This window comes from Neofelis nebulosa, chromosome 5, assembly GCF_028018385.1.
Source record: "Neofelis nebulosa isolate mNeoNeb1 chromosome 5, mNeoNeb1.pri, whole genome shotgun sequence".
Lineage (NCBI taxonomy): Eukaryota > Metazoa > Chordata > Mammalia > Carnivora > Felidae > Neofelis > Neofelis nebulosa.
This window is the reverse complement of record NC_080786.1, coordinates 135,004,572-135,025,540: the sequence shown is the minus strand read 5'-3', so window position 1 is coordinate 135,025,540 and position 20,969 is coordinate 135,004,572. Positions and strand designations below refer to the sequence as shown.

Sequence of the window (20,969 nt, the reverse complement as noted above, 5' to 3'; positions counted from 1 at the left end):
TGAAAAAGATTGAGAGAGAATATATTAGCATACTAAGCTAAAAGAAAGTAAGCTGATGCAAAAAATGGAAAAATCAACTCAAGGGCACTAAATAGACATTTTTAAAAGGGTTATGAATTCAAATATATAGCTAAATGTCTGAAAATTACTCTTCTGCTAAAAAAATCATGAAAATACCATGTTTTATTTTATTTTTACTTTCAAATTAGTTTATATTTGAAGTTTTAGGTTAAACTATTTTTAGTTTTATAACTACTAAAGGTCTGAACAACACACTTAAGTCACTTTTATTTATGCTTTACTTATTCAAAACTGACATTTTTACTAAAGAATTTTTTTTCTATTTTTCTCTTTGGATTATGTGGAAACATTAAAAATATTATATAAAAACATTTGTAATTAAGAGAAACAGGTCAAAAATAGAATATATAGAAGCTGTATTTTAAAGCATAGTTATAATATTACCTTAAAAGATTTTGAAACTTGTTTTTCCATGTTAATGTTCATCTAGAAAATATACAATTATTTTATTTTATTTTTTTTTTAAGTTTATTTATTTTTGACAGAGAGAGAGGCAGAGAATGAGCAGGGGAGAGGCAGAAAGAGATGGAGACACAGACTCGGAAGCAGGCTCCAGGCTCTGAGTTGTCAGCACAGAGCCCGACGTGGGGCTCGAACTCACAAACTGCGAGATCATGACCTGAGCTGAAGTCAGATGCTCAACCAACTGAGCCACCCAGGTGCCCCAATATACAATTATTTTAAATCAGAGACTTTACATTATTCAGATAAAAGAATTAATGACTTGCAGGTGAAAATGTAAAGGGAAGCCATTACTCACTATTTCTATTGAACAATATATATTTTCACTAAACAAATGCAGGGTAATTTTAATTATTTAAGACATTTGTTTTAGTTATTAAAGATACTTGTTTTAGTTATTAAAAATAAAGATATATTAAAGTTTCTATAAAGTCTTCTCTAGTTTGTATTTCCCTTTCATCTAACCAGCAATAATAATAGCAGAGATATCTATGTGGGAGGTTATGCCCTTTTCATTTTATTGACTAAAGAATTGAAAAGACCCAAGAAGAGAATGTGTGTGTATATGTGTGTGTGGAGGGGGTGGTTATAGAAATTTGCCTTTCCCAGATCCTTATATATTATCATAATTGCAAATTCATTCCTACTATTATTTGATATCAAAAGCTATCAGAAAATTATCAGAAAACTGATATCTCATCTTCCAGCTAGATGCCAGAAACATGATATTTGTTTTTCAGAAATACCTTCACCCCAGGAATATGCACCAAATTTTGTATCTTTCCATTGATGATATATATGAGTTTTTAAAAGATCTATAGGGATGATTTATGCAAGCAAAGGACCCTTAAGATATGTTTTAATTTATTAAACTTAATTCATAAAACAGATACTTAATTCTATTTTAACTGTATAAGATGTTATTCACCTTTGAGAGGTTTCAGAGTAAAGTGTTATCCATTTGCTCACTTAATATCACCAGAGATTCTAAACTGTATTATAAACCTAATATGTTTGATTTCCCTTTTAACTAATGAAATTTTATGACTAAATATGGTGACCTTTATATTCTCAAAATATTATAATGGTCTGAACAAATTTAGGAAGAGCTTAATTTAACATCCTAAGTTTAAATCAATTCTTTAATTGCACCTGCAAATTGGAGCTACATAGTTGATTCTTTAATGGGCATAATTCTCTGAAACATTACAAGAGTATAAAAAGATCAAATATGCACAGTTTCTTAACTCACAAATATGAGTACAAGGACATTTATTTTCTTAATGATGTATATACTTAATTCTAAATCATTCCAATGTTAAAAGAGCCTTACTCATTCAAGGAAGGCCATCCCCATCCAATTTAACAGGATATTACAAGCAGAGATTTTGGCCAGGTCTGAGGCCAGGGCAACAGACACCCAGAATGTTTTTCATCTACTAGATTGTCATACTGAGACCTTTCTGAATAGGTTTAAGAGCTTGAAAGATCATTGTCCTTAAGGCTCAAATTATCTAATTCTCTTTCTTCTAACTGAAATATGCAACTTAAAGGTTGAACACACAGTTGGATGTTGCATTTTCTTGGCTTTTAAGACATATAAAGATATTTCTGCTAACTGAAAAAAAATATTGCATTTTTTTCATATTCATGGATATATAAACTTCAACAGATATTTAAAACAATATCCAAATGAATTCTAGATATGGTACATACCATGGCCATGTCTTGATTGCCATCATGCCTCTAACTAACATCTATCTCCAAGTTTTGACGTTTTTCCTCCCTATTGTATGCCTTCAGCCTAGGCTTCCATTTGTTTTATTCTTCTAATCTTGCAGTACATGCTACGCAAATACAAGGTTGCCAGATCCCTCATGAGACGGACTAGTTGTTTCCAGCCTGCTCTTTAAAAAACTGGCTTGTGTTCCTTGTCAATCTTCATTTTGGTAGTACTCTCGATCTATCTTTGTTGAACCACTGGGACCCACAATTCTGTAATCTATTGACTTGCAGGGTACCTGCTGCCTAGCAATGAATGGTAGCATAAGACCCTTTTCCCAATAGACACTCTAAATATAAGTATTTGCTCAAATTAAGTTCAAAGAGAACCCCTCCCTTGCAGACTATAATTTATAATTTTATCCACTTCCTGATGGGCTAATGTTATAGTTGGACAACTCCCTTTAGATCTGCATGTACTGTTTTAGCTTCTTCCTTTTAGTCATTCACTATGATTGAAGTACTAACAAACCTGGGAACTAACCCAATATGAGAAAAGACATACCTGGAAGCTTTAAATAAAGCACGACTTCACTCAAAAATACTATGTTTTGGATATATTATTCCTAATAAAAAATTATAAATACATGCTAAAAATACTGTGTTTTGCTGTCTTTGTCATTGATAACATTTCATATGTATCTATCTTCATCTTAAAACCTGCTACTCAGAACAAAATGTTGAATAGATGATTTACGTCTTCATCTTAAACATCATTATATTTTCTTATATTTTCCTACTCAAACACTTTCTACAAAGCAAGTACCTTTTTATTGCATTTTAAATATTGCTGGCATTTCAAAAAACATTACAATAGGAATATTTTACAATAACCAAGAAGAATCTCTAATGTTTTCATAGAAAAAAAAATGAATTGATTAAGCCTGTAAGAAAGGTAATATGAGAGATCTTGTTTTCACATTGTTCTAAAGAATTTCTTCCCAGAGAGCATTCAGACCAACGTGGAAATCACATAAAAGTAAGTTATAACTCAAAGGTCTACAGCACTGTAACATACCCATGTTCTGCCACAGCAGAAATAGAGGTGACCCTTTTAAGCTGAAGAAAAATAATTAAGGATCACGAGATCATTATAGAAAGATAGGCAAAAAGAATAATTGTACTTTGTCCTTGCTCAGTATATGAGTTAGGTCTTCCTAATAAAAATTAAAAAAAAAATGATTTGAGGGGCGCCTGGGTGGCTCAGTTGGTTAAACGTCTGACTCCTGGTTTCAGCTCAGGTCGTGATCTCACGGTTCATGAATTTGAGCCCCACGTCGGGCTCTGTGTAAGATCTCCATGCTTACAGCATGGAGCCTGCTTGGGATTCTCAATCTCTCCCTCTTTCTCTGCCCCTCCCCCCACTTGTGCGCGCTCTCTCTCTCTCTCTCTCTTTCAAAATAACTAAACTTAAAAAATATTTCAAATAAAAATATATGATTTAATGAGTAAGCAGGATATAAGAGGAGGAGATAGTAAGGGACCTTTAGAAAACCGTGTATTACTGTTCAAGGTTACATTGCCATCTGCCTGTGAAGATCCTTCCTTCATCAGGAAGAGTGACGGACATAATGACTCACCCTTGTGTAGTATCATATACATCTAATTTCTCAAGAAATTATTTAAGTATGTTACATCAATGGGCAGGAAAAATTCATGAGGTTTTTTTTTTTTTTAGTTTTTATATCTAATTCTATATTATGAGAAGTTTTGCATGCTTGCTATTTATAAAGGTTTTGATTGCAGAAATAAAAGAGACTGATTATCAGAGCTCTGAAAAAGAAAATAAGCAATGCTATGGATGAAATCCTAGTGTCAGTCATGTCAGGTATGGAGAAGTGCAGCTGTTCAGTGGGCCTGAGGCTAGACAGTAATACGCAATGTCTTCTGTACTTGACTGTGAATGAACCTCTCTGGGGGTGTGTCTTTAAAGACTAGGAGGTGGTAGAATTACTGAGCGAGGAAGAGCTCCTTCACTGCTAATATTTCTGGGAAAAAAAAAAGAATCCAAGGAAAGTTATTTAAAGAGCAGAAGGCTAAGAAATTGTGGTGGCTAATATCACATAACTATCTTAAATATAAAATAAAAAGACCCTGTTTCCTATTACTTAACTCTTTGGAGTAGCATCTGTCTCTTAGCAACTGAAATTATCATTCACTGACCCATGAGAGGAGACAATTTTCATTAGTGCATGACAAGGAAAATGGTGTTTCCTTAGACTTATGGCAAAAAAACAAAACCATCTGAAGAAGAGAATTTCTAGGGGGAGAATTTCTAGGTGAGACTGACTCTAGGATACTTAGAAAAGAAAATTTGGGGCAGTGATGACTCCACCAAAACTGAGACCAGAGTTTGACAGATAAATAAGTAAGCAAGTTTTCTCTTCTCTTTTTTGCCCTGCCTCAAAGAAGTCTGTTTCTTCTCTCCCCCTCTCCATTTCTCTTTCGCTCTCTCTCTCTCAGAAAGACTCTGGAAATAGATAGATAGATAGATAGATAGATAGATAGATAGACAGATAATAGAGAGACAGATAGAGATAGATATAGAAAGAAATAGAAATATCTAGTCATTGTAAAAGGAAATGGAAGAAAGAAAGATATGAATTATGAAAAAGTAATGAGGAAAACATTTATAAAACCTTTAAAATTAAGTGCCAAAGGAGATATAAAGTCCTTTGAATGTTGCTAGAATTTCTTTCATTTTTCCCTTCTCTACCTCCCAAGCTACCTACCCAAGGGAGTTTCTCTCTTCCCAGTAAAATTCTAGCAACATAAAATGTAAGCAGTATACATACTTCAGAGGAAAAGTCATCCGCCATTCTCCAAGCAGTTCAGGGATTTCAGCAGCATGAAGTGTGCTCAGATTCATGTGGTTTCCACAAGGATGTTGGAGGATTCTCCAGAAGAACACATATGGTATACGCATGTGGAGAATACTGTGAGGATGTAACTCAATACCCTACCAACAAAATCGTTTCTTTTTGGTACATGGTCCATTCTTGTTGGAGAAAATGGTCCATTCTTGTTGGAGACAATGGATAGAGAAATAAGGCTCAAATGAAGCAGTTGTTCCCAACCTTCCACAACCTTCTCACATGGTTTAATGTAAATGGCTACCTAAGACCTAGTTCCCACACACAAAAAAATAAAAAAAATAAATAAATGAGTTCTATTTTTTTAATAAATGTACAGTAAATAAGAAACCTGTAACAGCACTCACTCCATTAACCAACTTTCCCACCGTTTTTCATGAAGGAAGCATCACTTACAACCTATGCATTTTTCCTGTGATGCTGACTGATGACTGGATAGAAGCAGTTGCCAGGGGGATGGAAGTGGGGGACACAGGGAAAGGTTAGAAAAGGGTACCAACTTTCAGTTGTAAGATAAATAAGGTCTGAGGCTCTAGTGTAGAACAAGACTATTCTAGCTGATAAGGCTGTATTGTATAATTGAAATTTGCTAAAAGAGTAGAGCTTGAATGTTCTTAATCAAAAAAAAAAAAGAGGGGGTAAATATATGAGGTGATGGATGCATTAATTATCCAGATGAGAGGAATCCTTTCAGAATGTATGCATTTATCATATCACCACCTCGTGCACTTTTAAGTTTCTTAATCATATTTCTCAGCTTCAATAAAGTTGAAAACAAGAATAGCAGGCTGGCAATTGGCAAGTCTTACTGACTTCTCTCAGAACATGATTTGGATGTTCATTGGCTTCCATTTTCAGGTATTCATTCTTTAATAAAGTCTTAAAGCATCTTTAGAACCCAGTGACTGCATACCAAAGCAGGGCAGCGTGTGAAGAAACAGATTCCCCTTTCAGCGATTCCTCTTCTGTTCTTGTAATCTGATTTGGGAGGCCAGGCAACCTGTTCATCACCCACAGGGTTATTACCTCAGAAGCACAGACCACATGAGATTTACCTGTGAGCCTTTCTCAGTTGAAATTAGGGCTTCATTCGTTTTGCCTCAACTGCTTTAGTTTTCTGAACAAGAAAGTGTTTAGTAACACCAGCGGCTGAGGAAAATCTTGAGGGAATTACTTGCTAACCAGTTGAAGCATGTTACTTTCACTCTCTCATGACAGTGCCCTTAAATTCACAAACTGGATACTCATTTTCCATTTGTAATCACCAAAGATAGAACTTTCACAGACATACAATTTTTTCAGAAATCTTCACTGAGGGTGACAAGTGAGAATTGATTAGACTCTGACTATACCCACATAAGGTTGGAATGAAAGTGGAAAAGTATAATCTTTATTATTTTAAAAACTCACACTTGATTTAGTCAATTAATGCTAGCCAATTTACTCAATTAATATTAATGACAATTTATAAATTTCTTTGACAGGCTTGGATTTCTTATTTATTAAAAAGCACTGCTACCTAATTCTTGACTGACTTTAATAAATTTACATGTCCAGGGAGAGTATAATGTGGGCAAAAGTGACTGCTTTCATTTTTTCAGAGATTGTCTTTCATCTTTGAAAATGTTCTTTAAGTTTATTTTTGAGAGAGGAGAAAGAGAATACTTGAGTGAGGGAGAGGCAGACAGAGAGAGAGAGAGAGAGAGAGAGAGAGAGAGAGAGAGAGAGGGAGAGAGAATCCCAAGCAGGCTTCATGCTGTCAGAATCAGAGCCCAACACAGAGCTTGAACCCATGAACCATGAGATCATGACCTGAGCAGAAATCCAGAGTCAGCCACTTATCTGACTGAGCCACCCAGGCACCCCTGAGACTATTTTAATAAAAGAAACCACAGAATAAAAAATAAACTTGATTTTCAAAATGAATTTCATTCTAATTAAAATTTTCACTTTATGTTTTTAATTAGAGAATACTGACTGGGAGCTCTTTGAGATTCTTTTAATGATGATGGGGAAGAATGTCCAGTGCACCAAATAGCTGAGGCCAAACAAATGGTTTTTCCTAACTTTTAATGTTTTTTAACATTTTTTCTTGAATAGACCTCAATTACACAGGAGAGAATTAAGTATAATCTTTAGTTTATGACATCCTGTCATTCCTGGGTCCAAACATAGCCCTTTGTTACTTACCTGTTGGTTAGTTCATTTATTTTTACTTATGTAATGACCCACATATGAACTCACTATTCAGTAAAAACACTGACAACTTAAGTAGGACAGACATTATGGCTTTGCCAAGATACTCAACTATAACTCAACCAACATGTGGCCATGCAGTGCTGGATTTAGTATTGTGAGGATGGAAACATTAAAAGAAAGCAGGGATAATTTTAGTTGGAGACAGACGACTCAGGTAATTTGCAAGAATTCCATGCACTCCTGGTTTGTCCTCACAGATAATCTGCATTTTGGGTGGGAATGCAAAAGTTCCAGAAGAATCTTGCCTCAGCACAATGGACTATGATAACAGCCTGTGTGACTTCCACATGCTTTCCAGAACAACAATAATACAAAAGAGCAAAACAGTGACTTGAGGGGTGTTCTGTGGATTTTAAGACTGTGGGAGGAGTGTGATGAGCATCCCTGACAGTTTTTCCTTTTTCAGGTAATAGGTTGAGTCCATATCCCTTCCTTATCTTCTCTGCAAAAGATTGCTTGTAATTTGAATAATTACTGCTGCCAGAGGGTGATACACAAACACACACACACACACACACAAACACACACACACACACACACACACATATCAGCAAAATATACTTCTACATATTAATAATATATATTAATAACTTATATAGTATAATATATTAATAATAAAATACATTGATATATATACAATTCCAAACTTATATAACATTTACTTGACCACTACCATAGCCCTATCTTTTTGTAAGTGCTGCTGTTACTTTATAATGATAATGTCTTACTATTTCCACACTTTCTATTGGAGTCCCCAAAAATGGTGAAGTTTTTGTTCCAGTTCTTGGCACTAGCCTTAAGGGAAAAAAAAGGAATGAAAGCTTAATTTTAATTATAATTAAACACAATATAGAACAATACAGAAAGTTTAGGAGGCTCTGAAAAGAAAAAAAAATCATCCAATATAGCAGCTGGCATGAGACTTAAACATATGTCATATCATTTCACTTTTCTTCTCAAGCACTTCGATGTTTTCTCATTTCTCAGACAACAAACTCTCAGTTCTAACAATGGCTTAAGAGGGCCACGATGATCTGTACTCGCTTCTCTTATATCTCTGACCCCATCCCTGTGACTCCCCAGTTCACTCATTCTCCACCAGCCACACTGGGCTCTTGCTGTTCTGGCATGCACCAGGTGGGATCTCAGAGCAGAGCCTCTGTTGCCACCGCTCCCTCCCCAGGCATGTTCTGCTCTCAGGACATTTGCCAAGTGCTGCTCCCTTGGTCTGTTCCACTGTATTTCCAGAAACCTGGCCACTTTGCTTGCTCTGTGTTACCTTATCAAGGAGGCCACGCCTACAGCTCTGTTGAAAATCCAATCCTATCCCTAAGCCCCACAAATGCAAATCATCTGGCTATATTCTTTGTCTACTTCAATTTTCTTCTGAAATGCACTCTGTTCTGACACAGCATAACTGACTTAGTTGTTTTGTTGATGGTCTGTGATCTTCCACCTGAGTGTGAGAAGCCAGGACTTGGATGCATCTCCAGTGTTAGAGGGAGCCCTGCCATGTAGTTTCTACTCAATAAACATGCACACTGTTTTTTATTTTATTTTAATTTATTTTATTTTATTTTATCTTATCATCTTATCTTATCTTACTACTATTATCTTCTGTGTTTTTTTTTCCTGCCACGCGCATTGTTATTTCTTATCTTCCAGTGAGTTGTGTGTTTTCCAGCTCTCCATTAAGCTGTCCCCAGCCTTTCTCTCTGTACCAGATAGGAGCACAATTCAGATTTGGCACGGTTTTAATAGCCTTTATCTATTTAGTAAGGAGGCATTTGGAAATCTGATGTCTCTCTATGCCTGTGGGCTCATTGTCTGGTAACTTTTCTCAGCATTTGGCAGCATTACGAGCAACAGTTTCATAACTGACACCACTCTTAATCACTCACTCATCATAACTAACGTTGTGAGGTCTTTCTGCCTGTCTGCTCCTTGGGCTTTGGCATTACACAGAGTTGTCTCTCCTGATTTTCTGGCCTGTAAGGGAAGTCAATCCAGTGTCTGCCTGCTTGGTTGAGCCACACATCCCATGCAGACTTTCTTTTGGTGCTTCCCCTGAAGCCTGATGATCGTGCACACATTCAGCTGGTTCTAGCCTAACTACACATCTGCAACTATTACAACATTTACTGCTCCAGTCCTAAAGATCATCTCTTTCAACTTGCTTTTTTATCTAAAATCAGTGCTTTGAATGTTTTGGAATACACTATGTTGTTAACATGATTTTTTTTAATGAAAGCAAAAGAAAAATACACGTGATTTGGGTAGAATTTAAGTTTGCATCTATTATGGATAAAGTCTTGCTAAGACTTTTTGCCTCTGATTTGGAAAGATACGAGTTTCTGGGGCCAAGTCAGGGCTGTGAAACGGACTGTGAATATGTCCGCAAAGCAAGACTATACAGGTAGCTTCAAAAAGACAACAGTGTTTTCCCCAGACGGAATCATAAACTGCCAAAAGGGAAATTGTCACAGCTGCATTAATCTGCTTTCTCTTTGTTTTTTTCTCTCACTTGTGTCTCCGGAATTGTGGTAGTACAGAGCTGTACTGACATTGTATCCAATGAGTGGGGAGAGGAATCTCCCTCCATTACATCCTAAATGATGAAGACATTTTCGTGATAAGAGCCTGTAATAGTCTAGAGTGTCTGATATTAGAAGGTAAATTACCTCTTTGGTGGAAAAGCTTTCAATCATTTAGGGTAAGCTCTCCCTCCATGGCCGTGACTTTGCCCATAAAAATAGAAGAGAATATAAAACTCTTCACATCATACAAAAGCATTTCCTTTACCTTTTAAAGGTAATCTTTAACAAAGGTAACAAAGGTAAATCTTTGTTTGAAGATTATGTGGATTAGATACCTAAAGATTTCTGATTTTTTTACCCATGACTTTTGAAGGAGATACATAGGCAAAAGTAAGATAAACGAATAATAATTTCAAAAGTTGTTTTAAATCTATTCTTGCTTCAAGATATAAAAGTATCAAAGTATGGAATAGTCACATGGGCATATAATGTTAAATGGACCAAATTACTTAATGATCCTCTCAACACATGCTTTTGTAATTCAGATTTGCTCCTATAGCTCTGCATAGTTTATACAGTGTGTAGAATCTTAATCTCTTCATCACATCATCAGCATTCAAGATAATGAGGTTTTGACATATTTAAAAGGAGGTAAATCTAATGAAGAAATCATATACACAAGTCAAATTGCATTTAAGATGTTTCCCTACTTATCACTAGAATTAAAGGTGTAATTTAATATGGATTTTTGATTAAAAACAGATGGTTCACATCTGTTCCCCAAATGAAGAAAAAAGCCATTTTAACTGAAAAGTGTAAGTCACTGAAGTAATATCTGATGAGGAAGACATGTTGAATATAGTTTGATTCTGTCACCACAGATAGGTTCTGATATCTGTCCACTGTAAAGTAACGAGAATAAAAATAAATACATTTGTAGAACAATATCCTCACAGGAATTATCCCATGTTACAAGATGTTCCAGAGGTTAGCTGTGTGAACTTTCAGGCAATGCAATCTTCTCACAATGAACCCAGCCAACAACCTAAGAGGTTGACAAACTTGAGGAGAAGGTGATATGGCCAAAGAGTAGATTTTCAGCTAGCTTTTTGAGAATGAGGTTCTTGGTGAGACACAGGTTGTAAGGTAAACTCTATGATTCTTACCTCCTGGTATTCACATCTTTATGCTATGACTTCCCCTTGAGAGTGGCAGACCTGTGACTAGCTTTAATCTGATAGAATATGGCAAAGTTGATAGGGTATATGTGACCGCATATACATGATTATGTTGATAAAACTGCAACACCCATATTGGGAAGAAACTCTTCCTTGCTGGCCTGGGAGAAGCAAGCTTCTATGTTCAGATCAAAAGTCAAAGAGCTGAGGGTAGCCAGAAATCAGCAAGAAAAATCAGATCTCAGTCCAGTAGCCTGAAAAGAAGTGAATTCTGTCAACAACCATGTGTGTTTGGAAGTAGGTTCTCCCCAGTCAGACCTCGTAAGAGGCTGCAAACTGCAGCCTTAACCATCATCTTGATTGCCTGTTTAAGACCCTAAAGCAGAGTATCCAGCTAACCAAAGACAAGACTCTTGACTTTCAGAAAGAGTAAGACAATATATAGGTGTTATTTTAAGCTTCCAAATTTATGGCAATATTATTATGCTGCAATACATAGCTAATACAACCACTTTTGGACTCTGCATTTCATAAGATGTTCTTTCTTACTAAAGAAAGGCAAAGCATTCAAAATTAGCAGTGATGTTACAGGACCCATTGGAATGGTTAAAGGTGACGCAGAGAGCTCTGGCCCTTTAGAAATGGTGAGAAATGATTTGCATAAAGGTAATGCTGCTAAAACTTCTCTAAGAACCAATGAGAATATAAGTTATCAAATTGAATAGGGTGGTATCTTGAAGGAAATAATCATTTTTCAATAATCATTGGTTCAGTTTGATAACACATCAAGGATGGTGAAGGTGCTTAGAAAGCATTCCTGTGCGTCGTAGTGATTATGAATGCAACATCTTTGTAGGATGCTAAGATATTTTATGAACATAAGGAGCACTATTCCTGAAACTAAGAGGCCACATTACTTTTAGAAGACACCACCTTGAAACACAGATAGGCATATGACCAAGAATATATTCTAAAAGTACAGTTAAGGTCATGATCTTAGATTGAAGGCAAGAGCCAGTTTGCAAATTTTAACAGTGAAATCCTTATTTTTAAATTATTAAAATATAGAGTATAATAATTAAGCTGTGGATATATAAGAAAATTGAACATTATCATATATTTACCCATTATAAATTTTTAAAATTTTTGCTATAATTTATCAGTTCCATATAAATTATAGTATCTGCAAATTATTTTCTAGATTATAGAATCAATTACAAATATGTTTTCTCAAATATATGCTAATATAATTTTTTTAAGTCAGGTTAAGGATTCAGTAAGTAATTGTATGAAAATAAGAATGTTCTATATTGCCTTTTCACTTACTAAGTTCTTATGACTTTAACCCATTTCTTTATGGAAATCTCATGTCTGAAAGGTGCACTATACCATTTTGTTCCTGTTAATTTATTTTCACTTTCTCACTTATAGAGAATACCTACAGATAATGGATTGATGTAGACATTATCATCAGTATAATTTCATAACTCTCAGCAGATAAGCATTAAAGAGTTTTCTTCCACAATGGCAGATGGCAGCATGTTAGATAATTGTAAATTATTATATATAAGAATTATACTGTGATGGAAGCTAGAAAGAAAAAGTGACTGATAATTTTGTTGAGAAGACAAGAAAAATGAAAATTGAATTTTAAAAATCGGGAGTTGTATATCACTACAGTATTGACAAAACTGTATTTTTTTGAACTATCATTCACCACAAGTGGTCCAACAACACAACAGGAGAGGGAAAAAGTCAAGTCCTACAGAGATTGCAGATGACAGCCCAGTGCTCAAATTCCTAATCAAATCACCACCATCTGCGTAACTTGTGATCAAATCTGCTTTTGCATTTGGCTTTTATCTCCTCAAGGATATTAGTCTTAATGCACAGATACCTTAAATAGAGAAGAATAATAGATTTGAAGATGAAAAAGAATAGCATGACCCACAGAGAATAAGAGTCAAGAGCTATGTTTATTATTATTACAAACTCTTTGTCCATGTGTTTGTAACTGTTTCCCAAGACTTAACTGATTGTGTACAGGGAAGACATGATGTTTTGCATTCTGACCCCTCTGTATTACCTGTCAGCTCGTAATTGACAAATGTTAATTAACTGACTCACTGGCTAAATACTGCCTGGAAAACACAAAGACTAATCCTGAGATCAGGGAATTCGTTATTTCTGGGGTACACACAGAGTACTCCCTTGTTACTTTCTTACTGCTTTCCAGAACACATCTAATCTATGTATTTAAAAGTGTATTGTGTTTCTTTCCTTGTTTTAAAATTTTTGTACCTGGATTGGTGAACCAGGATGAAATGCATACCGGTGCATTGCTGCAGAGATCAATGACACTGTAGTTCATTTAGACATGAACAGAGCCAGAAATACAGATACTCTTAAACCTTATATGTTATTCAGTGCTTTTCAAATATATAACAGAACTAACTTAAATATGCCTCATAGAAGCGCAAAGCAGAAATGCATGGAAATTTAGGAAGAAACTGAAATCAAGCATTGTAAAGCTCTTGGCCTTTCTCTTTTCTCCCTGTTTCCCTATTTATCTATTTATTTCCCCTTCTAGAAATGCCTTTGCTTCTCTAGACCCCATGACAAATCTGTCTATCTGTATTGATATTGAGGTTATGTGTTATAATTCCAGCCTTATGAACTGGCTAATTGGTCCCAGTTGCAAATTCAGGGAAACATACGACAATGAGCCAACTTGGAAAGGTGTCCATTGCTAATCTATCCAGAGAGGGCCAAGAGAATGAGCCATAGTGGAATATAATGGCTCATAGCAAATTTCCCAAAAAAGCAGCAGCCTGTCTATAGTGTAATCTTAGAGTGAATTGTACAATGAATCTTAGAATGTAATCTTAAATGAATCAAGAAATATCATTCCACATCAAGGTTTTAAAACTTCGAGCACTTTTATCACTGTGTCTTTTGTATTGAACTCAGCAATGTGTACACATCTCCAAGAAAGGCACCTGACTTTTGTCCTCTTCATTTCCACAAATAAAACAGGTGAGAGGCAACTGTCAAGAAAAATTTAATCCAAGCTGAAATTACTAGATAAATTAACAGTGCAATCCCTTGCTTTCATTATCTTTTCATTTCATACAGTTTCACATTTTTAAAAAGGAATTCATGAATATATTTACATGAAAATAACATAAATGAAATAGACAATATAGAGGAAGGGCCAAGAAATTTTCTAGGTCTGTTAGGCACAGCTTTTTTTTTTCTTTCTAGACACTGCTTTTTCTTTTGTCAATTTAAAGGAAGGTAGTAAATGTTTAAATCAATTTTCATTTTGTTCAAAATGCTCAATCACTAAAACCAAGTGATAACCTGTTCATTTCAGATACTTAATGAAAACTAGCAAAAGGTATGAAAAACATCTACTACCAGTGGTATGCTAGATCCAGCATGTGCTGGATAATGAAAGCTGTTTTTACAAGTTGGTTATTAAATACAGCTGTCCTTGAAAGTTAAGCTATATAAACTTACTCGAATTATTTTTAAAAGGTAATAAAGGCTGAAAACTGCATCCTAATTATTTTACTATATTTTACTATCATGTATGGTCTTGAGGTTATTTTGTCTATTTAATCTATACAGGGGAAATACATAATAGTGTACTACAACACATTTCTTCTAACTTTACATTCAATAACATCATAATATCACATTGGTAGTTCAAAAGTCGTCATAGCAGGGATGCATAATCAGACCATAGAAATGGGCAAATGTTACAATCAGGGTTTTTTCTTGTTGTTGTTTACCGAGCTTATTGTTACACATTTATCAATCTACTGTATGTTAGTCTCTAGAAGTATGAATTATATATTTTAGGGCATTACACTGCAGTTCTCTAGAGATAGATGAACTAAAAATCCCAAAGAACATGCTAGAAGAAAAACATTAGCTGGGGAAAATGACCTGTTTTGCTTCATTTCTTCTGCTTGAAAGTGTTGATACCTTGTAGTTTGCGGAGTGCCCAGTGCAGTATTATGGGAAGTGTGGGACAGTTACTTGAACCAGGTTAATTAAAAACTCCAGAGATGATTGATGAATAGCCAATGAAAAGATGTGGCAGGAGATACAGAAGGAGGGGTCAGGAATAAAGATAAAAATGTTTAAAATATTTTATTTTTAGAAGACAAATGTGCTAGGTAGGGTGTAAGTCAATGTTCTGCTCCCTCATTAAGATGTACGTTATCCAGGAGGCTTTTGGATTTGGACATAATATTGAAGTTTGGGAGTCATCCTAAGATGGAAAAATAAGCCCAACCAAGATACTATAGTCCCCTTAATGTAGTGGTCCCCAGTCACCACTTTCAATCTATTAGATTGTCAAAAGTTATCTTAATGTATTCATTACTCAACCTGTTTCTTTTTTATAAAACAATGAAAATAATCTTTCATAAAAGTAGCTACAACTCTTTCACCACCATTTTAGACGAGTTCGGGCGCGTTCAGGGTGGTATGTCCGTAGTTTCACCACCATTTTAAACCTAGCTCCATACAAGGCTCCACAGCTGCTGTTGCAGCCTGACCTGGACCGCGTGGCCGGCACCCGCAGTGGACAACTCAGCCACCACGGAGAACATGAATGAATACATCAGTATAGAGGAATTTGCAGAGGGATACAAGATCAACGCCAGCAGAATGACAGTAAAATGTTTATTGCAACACAGGCAAGAAAGACCTGACTGAATATTTGTCTCAATTTGGAGAAGTTGTAGACTGCACAGTTAAAACAGAGCCAGTGACTGGAAGATCAAGAGGATTTGGATTTGTGCTTTTCAAAGACGCTATGAGTGTTGATAAAGTTTTGGCACTGAAAGAAACAAACTGGATGGGAAATTGATAGATCCCAAAAGGTCTAAAACCTTTTGGAAAATGTTTATTTATTTATTTTGAGAAAGAGAAAGAGAAAGAGAGCATGTGCACAAGAGTAAGGAAGAACAGAAAGAGAGGGAGAGAGAGAATCCCAAGCAGGCTCCGCACTATCAGCACAGAGCCCAACGTGGGGCCAGATCCCATGAACCATGAGGTCATGACCTGAGCTGAAATCAAGGGTCAGTCGTTTCATCGACTGAATCACCTAGGTGCCCCAAGGCTAAAGATTTAAAAGAAAAAGAACCCCCCCTAAAAAGGTTTCTGTGGGTGGATTGAGCTCAGATACTTCTGAAGAACAAATTTAAAAATGTTTCAGAGACTTTAGAGAGATTGAAAATATTGATGTTCCCACAGCTATGAAAACAAATGAAAGAAGAGGATTTTGTTTTATCACATGTACTGACAAAGAGCCAGTGAAGAAATTGTTAGAAAGCAGATATCATCGATTTGGTTCTGGGAAGTGTGAAATCAATTGCACAACCAAAAGAGGTATATAGCAGCAACAGCAACAAGAAGAAGGAGGAAGAGGGGCTGCAGCTAGTGGTCAAGGTGGTGCTAGAAGCCTTCTCATGGATGAAGTCAGCACCAACACTGGAACCAAGGATTTAATAACTATTATGATCAAAGACATGGAAATTACAGTAGTGCCTATGGTGGTAATCAAAACTATTGTGGCTAGGGCCACTAGGATTATATTAGGTATAACTATGGGAACTATGGATATGGACAGGGATATGCAGACTACAGTGGCCAACAGACACTTAGGGCAAGGCGTCTGGAGAGGGTGGCGATCACCAAAACAATTACCAGCCATACTAAAGAAGGATGTTGGAGAAAACAAGAGGAGCTTGCTCAAGTAACCCATCTTGCAGGATGACAGTGAAGACTGGCCTTCTGTTGATCTAAAATGATTATTTTGTAAAACGCTTTCTCGTGTACAAGACACAAATGACACAACTGTGTCCAACTGCTGATAGCCGCCAATTCGTTTTCTATGTATTTACTTTGTCTTTTGTGTGTCATGACTCGATGTGGATTTCTGTTTATACAAATTTTATTTGTGTGATTTCATGTTAAACCTCCAACAAATGCTTCCCTATGTGATTGTTTCTCTGTGTCAGGTACTAAACAGCTCTGTAAAAGTATAATTTTAAATAAGCAATAATTAAGGCACATTTTATTTTGTAGGGAGTTTGGGTCCATACAGAGAAACCGTGGTCCTTTAGGAATAGCCAATGTCACCCTGTTCCCCATTTTTGTTAGATGTATTCTATGCTCCAAGGCTTTGTTTCCCTGTTAACTGAGGTTTCCACCACATCTTGAATGTTCCTTCTCTGTATATCTATCTGGAGACCCTGTCATAGTGTTGTCATTAGTGGAAGCCTTCTAACAGACCCTGAATTTTCTGGATTATATTTTGACATTTTAGCATATGGTGTTAGCTCTTTCATGAACAAAAACCATTGTGTTTTATTCCTGTCTCTGGAAAGCCATTTGTTATGATATGTTAAATCAGACTTCATCAGTGCTCTGCTAGAAAGACCTTTGGCTAATCATAATACCATGACTTTAATTATTCTGTTGATAAAAATGTCCAGATATACCCATGGTTTTAAAAGCACTGTTAAACTGTGTATTGGAGCTACATTTTAACAAGGATTTTGGCATACAGATATGAGATTGTTAAAATTTGAGCAAAAGTTATAAGCCAGGGAAAGACAGATATCATATAATTTCACTCATATGTGGAATTTGAGAAACTTAACAGATGAACATAGGGGAAGGGAAGAGGAAGAAAAAATAAGATAAAAACAGAGAGGGAGGCAAACCATAAAAGACTCTTAAATACAGAAAACAAACTGAGGGTTGCTGGAAGGGAGGTGGGTGGGGGCCTGGGTTAAGTGGGTGATGGGTATTAAGGAGAGCAATTTTCAGGATGAACACTAGGTGTCATATGTAAGAGATTCTTCGGGGTTCTACTCCTGAGGCCAAGACAACACTGTATGTTAACTAACTGGAATTTAGGTAAATAAATTTTTAAAAAGTCTAAAATCTTGTAAATAAAAACATTCTATGTAAAAAACAAAATTGAACAAAAGTTAGACTCAGATATTTGAAGTAGTGGCTGAGGAAATTATATTCTGTTAGTATTATGTCACAGCAAACACCAACCTGAACAAAGTGTTTTCTCTTGGGGCATTCTTAGGAAGCTATATTAAGTGTTAACTGTTAACATGGTGTGAGTTCTCAGAAAAAGTCACGGTAGTAGATTTCATCATTTTTAATGGATTAGTGCATGAGCTGAGTAGTTAAGCATAACCACATTCAGACATAGTAGGAGCAGTGGAGAAAAGTATACTTTAAATTTTATGTATGTTAACACAAATCTAAGTGACCAAGTCATTACAACAGATCTTCCTGGTGCATCAAAAAGCAGTTTTAGCTCTAGATTTTGGAGAATTTTCTGGGTGAGTTCAAGCTTTGAATTTTACATTCCATGTAGTTGTTAGACTTAAGGTTTTTAATTTTTGTTTCTGTGGTTCCACATTAGCTTCTAGGATTGGCATACATATTCACAGGCAGAGAGTTGACCTCACCTTCAACCAAATGTAAATCTTTTTATGCTGATGAGGGCCTTTGTTTTATTTGGTGCCTGCAACTTTCTTTGTTCAATGATGTTTGTACTTGCTGACTATTAAGTTACAATGCACTTGGCCCTGTTCTGGTCCTGTTTAGCTATTTGACTTTAAACTTAGACCAGGTATCAATGTTGGCTATTGCAGGGGACTGTTTATTCTTTCAACATGCAACCTTAAGGAAGACAAGGGAGATTTTCATTTTAAGTTATGTTGTCAAAGTCTGTAGGTACAGTGTTTTTAGGGCAGTGAATCCTATTAACTTCAAACAAACAAAAAGTGACTGCAGATACCTTAGAGATTAATTCTGTTTACATTTTGTTTTCACTGCCTTCCTATAATTTTTTTAGTATCATAATCATACAAAAATGAGATAAGATTTAAAAGCTGTTATTAATCGATACCAAAATCTATAAAGAAAATATATTTTTAAATAATTTTTCTGGGATGAGTAAAGGTACAAATATATCCTGAAATTATCTAAATTATCTTATATGCATAGAGAAATAAAGCTAAATATTCACAGTGTCCTAGAAGTGATTAGTTTATTGAATATCAATTAGTATGTTTTGCATGTTGTTACAGTCAATATAGAATATAGAATGTATCAGATACAAGGGCCTCGTTGAAAAAAAGTCTGCTTTTTCAATTCCTTTATATTCTGATTTTGTGCTCATTGATTAATTCACTGAATGGGTTGAATTTTGAACCAAAACATATTTTAAAAATCTGAAAAGAAAATGGAGTCATTACCATTTTAAATGTCACTGAAATGAAAATACTGAAGTCCTGGGTAAGTGATTTCTTTTCATAAGGTTAAATATCTGCCAAGAATATTAGCTGAGTTTTCCCAAAATTGCCCTTCAAGTGCTATTGCTGCCAAAAACCAACACAAGGAAGTGAAACCAGTATTATCTAAAAATCACAGTGCCATGACATTGAATTGCTGTGATCTTATGGCAGCTGGGATGTCATCGCCAATGTTTATTTTAACCAATTTTATAAAGCAGTCTCTGTTGCTACTGCTTAGTAATATGCTTACAAACTTGATTATTGCCCTGGAGACTGATAATCTAGTGGGTGAGACATACTATAAACAAATCATTGCCACATAATGTGTTAAGTGCTATAATAGAAGTGTTAGTGATGTATTTTGTTTTGGAACACAATGAGGAAGAAGGCTACCTTTCAAAGACTATAGGAAAGCTTCAGAAAAAGAAAAAAAAAACAATAACTGGGATACATGTTTAAGGAGAAGGAGGAGAGAGAAATAGGCAAAGGCAGAAATGTCTTAATAACTTCAAATGATTAGCTCATAGAAAAATGTTCAGTATAGGTAATAATCAGATAATTTACATTAAGGGAAAGATTATCCATTTATAGCCTAGCATCTTTGTATTGGAAGAGCTAGTCCAAGATTGGTGGAGTAGATCATAATTTGCTACAGAAACAGAAAAACTAAATTAGAATCTTTGGAAAGAAGGTCACAGGTATATTTATTTTGAAATAATTATCCAGGAGATTCTGATGCTCATTGCTGACACAAAGTATTACTAAGTCAAAACATTATTTTCTAGCACAGCGATGTAAAATTTTTATTGTGAAATTTCATGTTACAACATTGCTTTTCCCGTGTGCCAAGCCCTATCCCTTTGGGGCTGTGAACGTACAAAGATATCAGTTTGATATTTAAACATTTAAACACAAACTACAACTGTTCCCAGAAGTCTTTGTGAGAAGAGAGCCTTCCAAATTCTATATTTCTGAGGCTCTGATTTCCTTTTTTTTTTCAGCTTTGTTGAGGTGTAGTTGACAAAATTATAATATGCTTAGAGTGTACAATGTGATAAGATGATGTACGTACATATTGTGGAAGGATTGATTCTCCATCGAGCTAAAGCATCCATCACTTCATAGATTTACTTTTTCTGTGTGAGAACATTTAATTTCTACTCTCTTAGCAAATTCCAGTTGTACAATTCAGCGTTATCATCTGTAGTAACCATGTTATACATTAGTTCCTCAGACCTTATTTTCTTTTATAACTGAATGTCTGTAGCCTTTTACAAACTTTTCTTTGTTTTTCCCACTCCCCAGCCCGTGGCAACCAGCATTCTACTTTGTTTCTATGAGTTTGGTTTGTTGAGATTTCACATATAAGTGAGATCATATCGTATTTGTCTTCCTCTGCCTGGCTTAGCAGAATGCCTTTCAAGCATTTCCATGTTGTCACAAATGACAAAA

General features: G+C 35.4%; 1 pseudogene; it reads left to right on the top strand.

The window, feature by feature from the left end:
- Nucleotides 1–8,486: 8,486 nt before the first annotated feature.
- Nucleotides 8,487–16,908, top strand: LOC131513201 (heterogeneous nuclear ribonucleoprotein D-like; annotated as a pseudogene).
- The last annotated feature ends 4,061 nt before the right edge of the window (nt 16,909–20,969 follow it).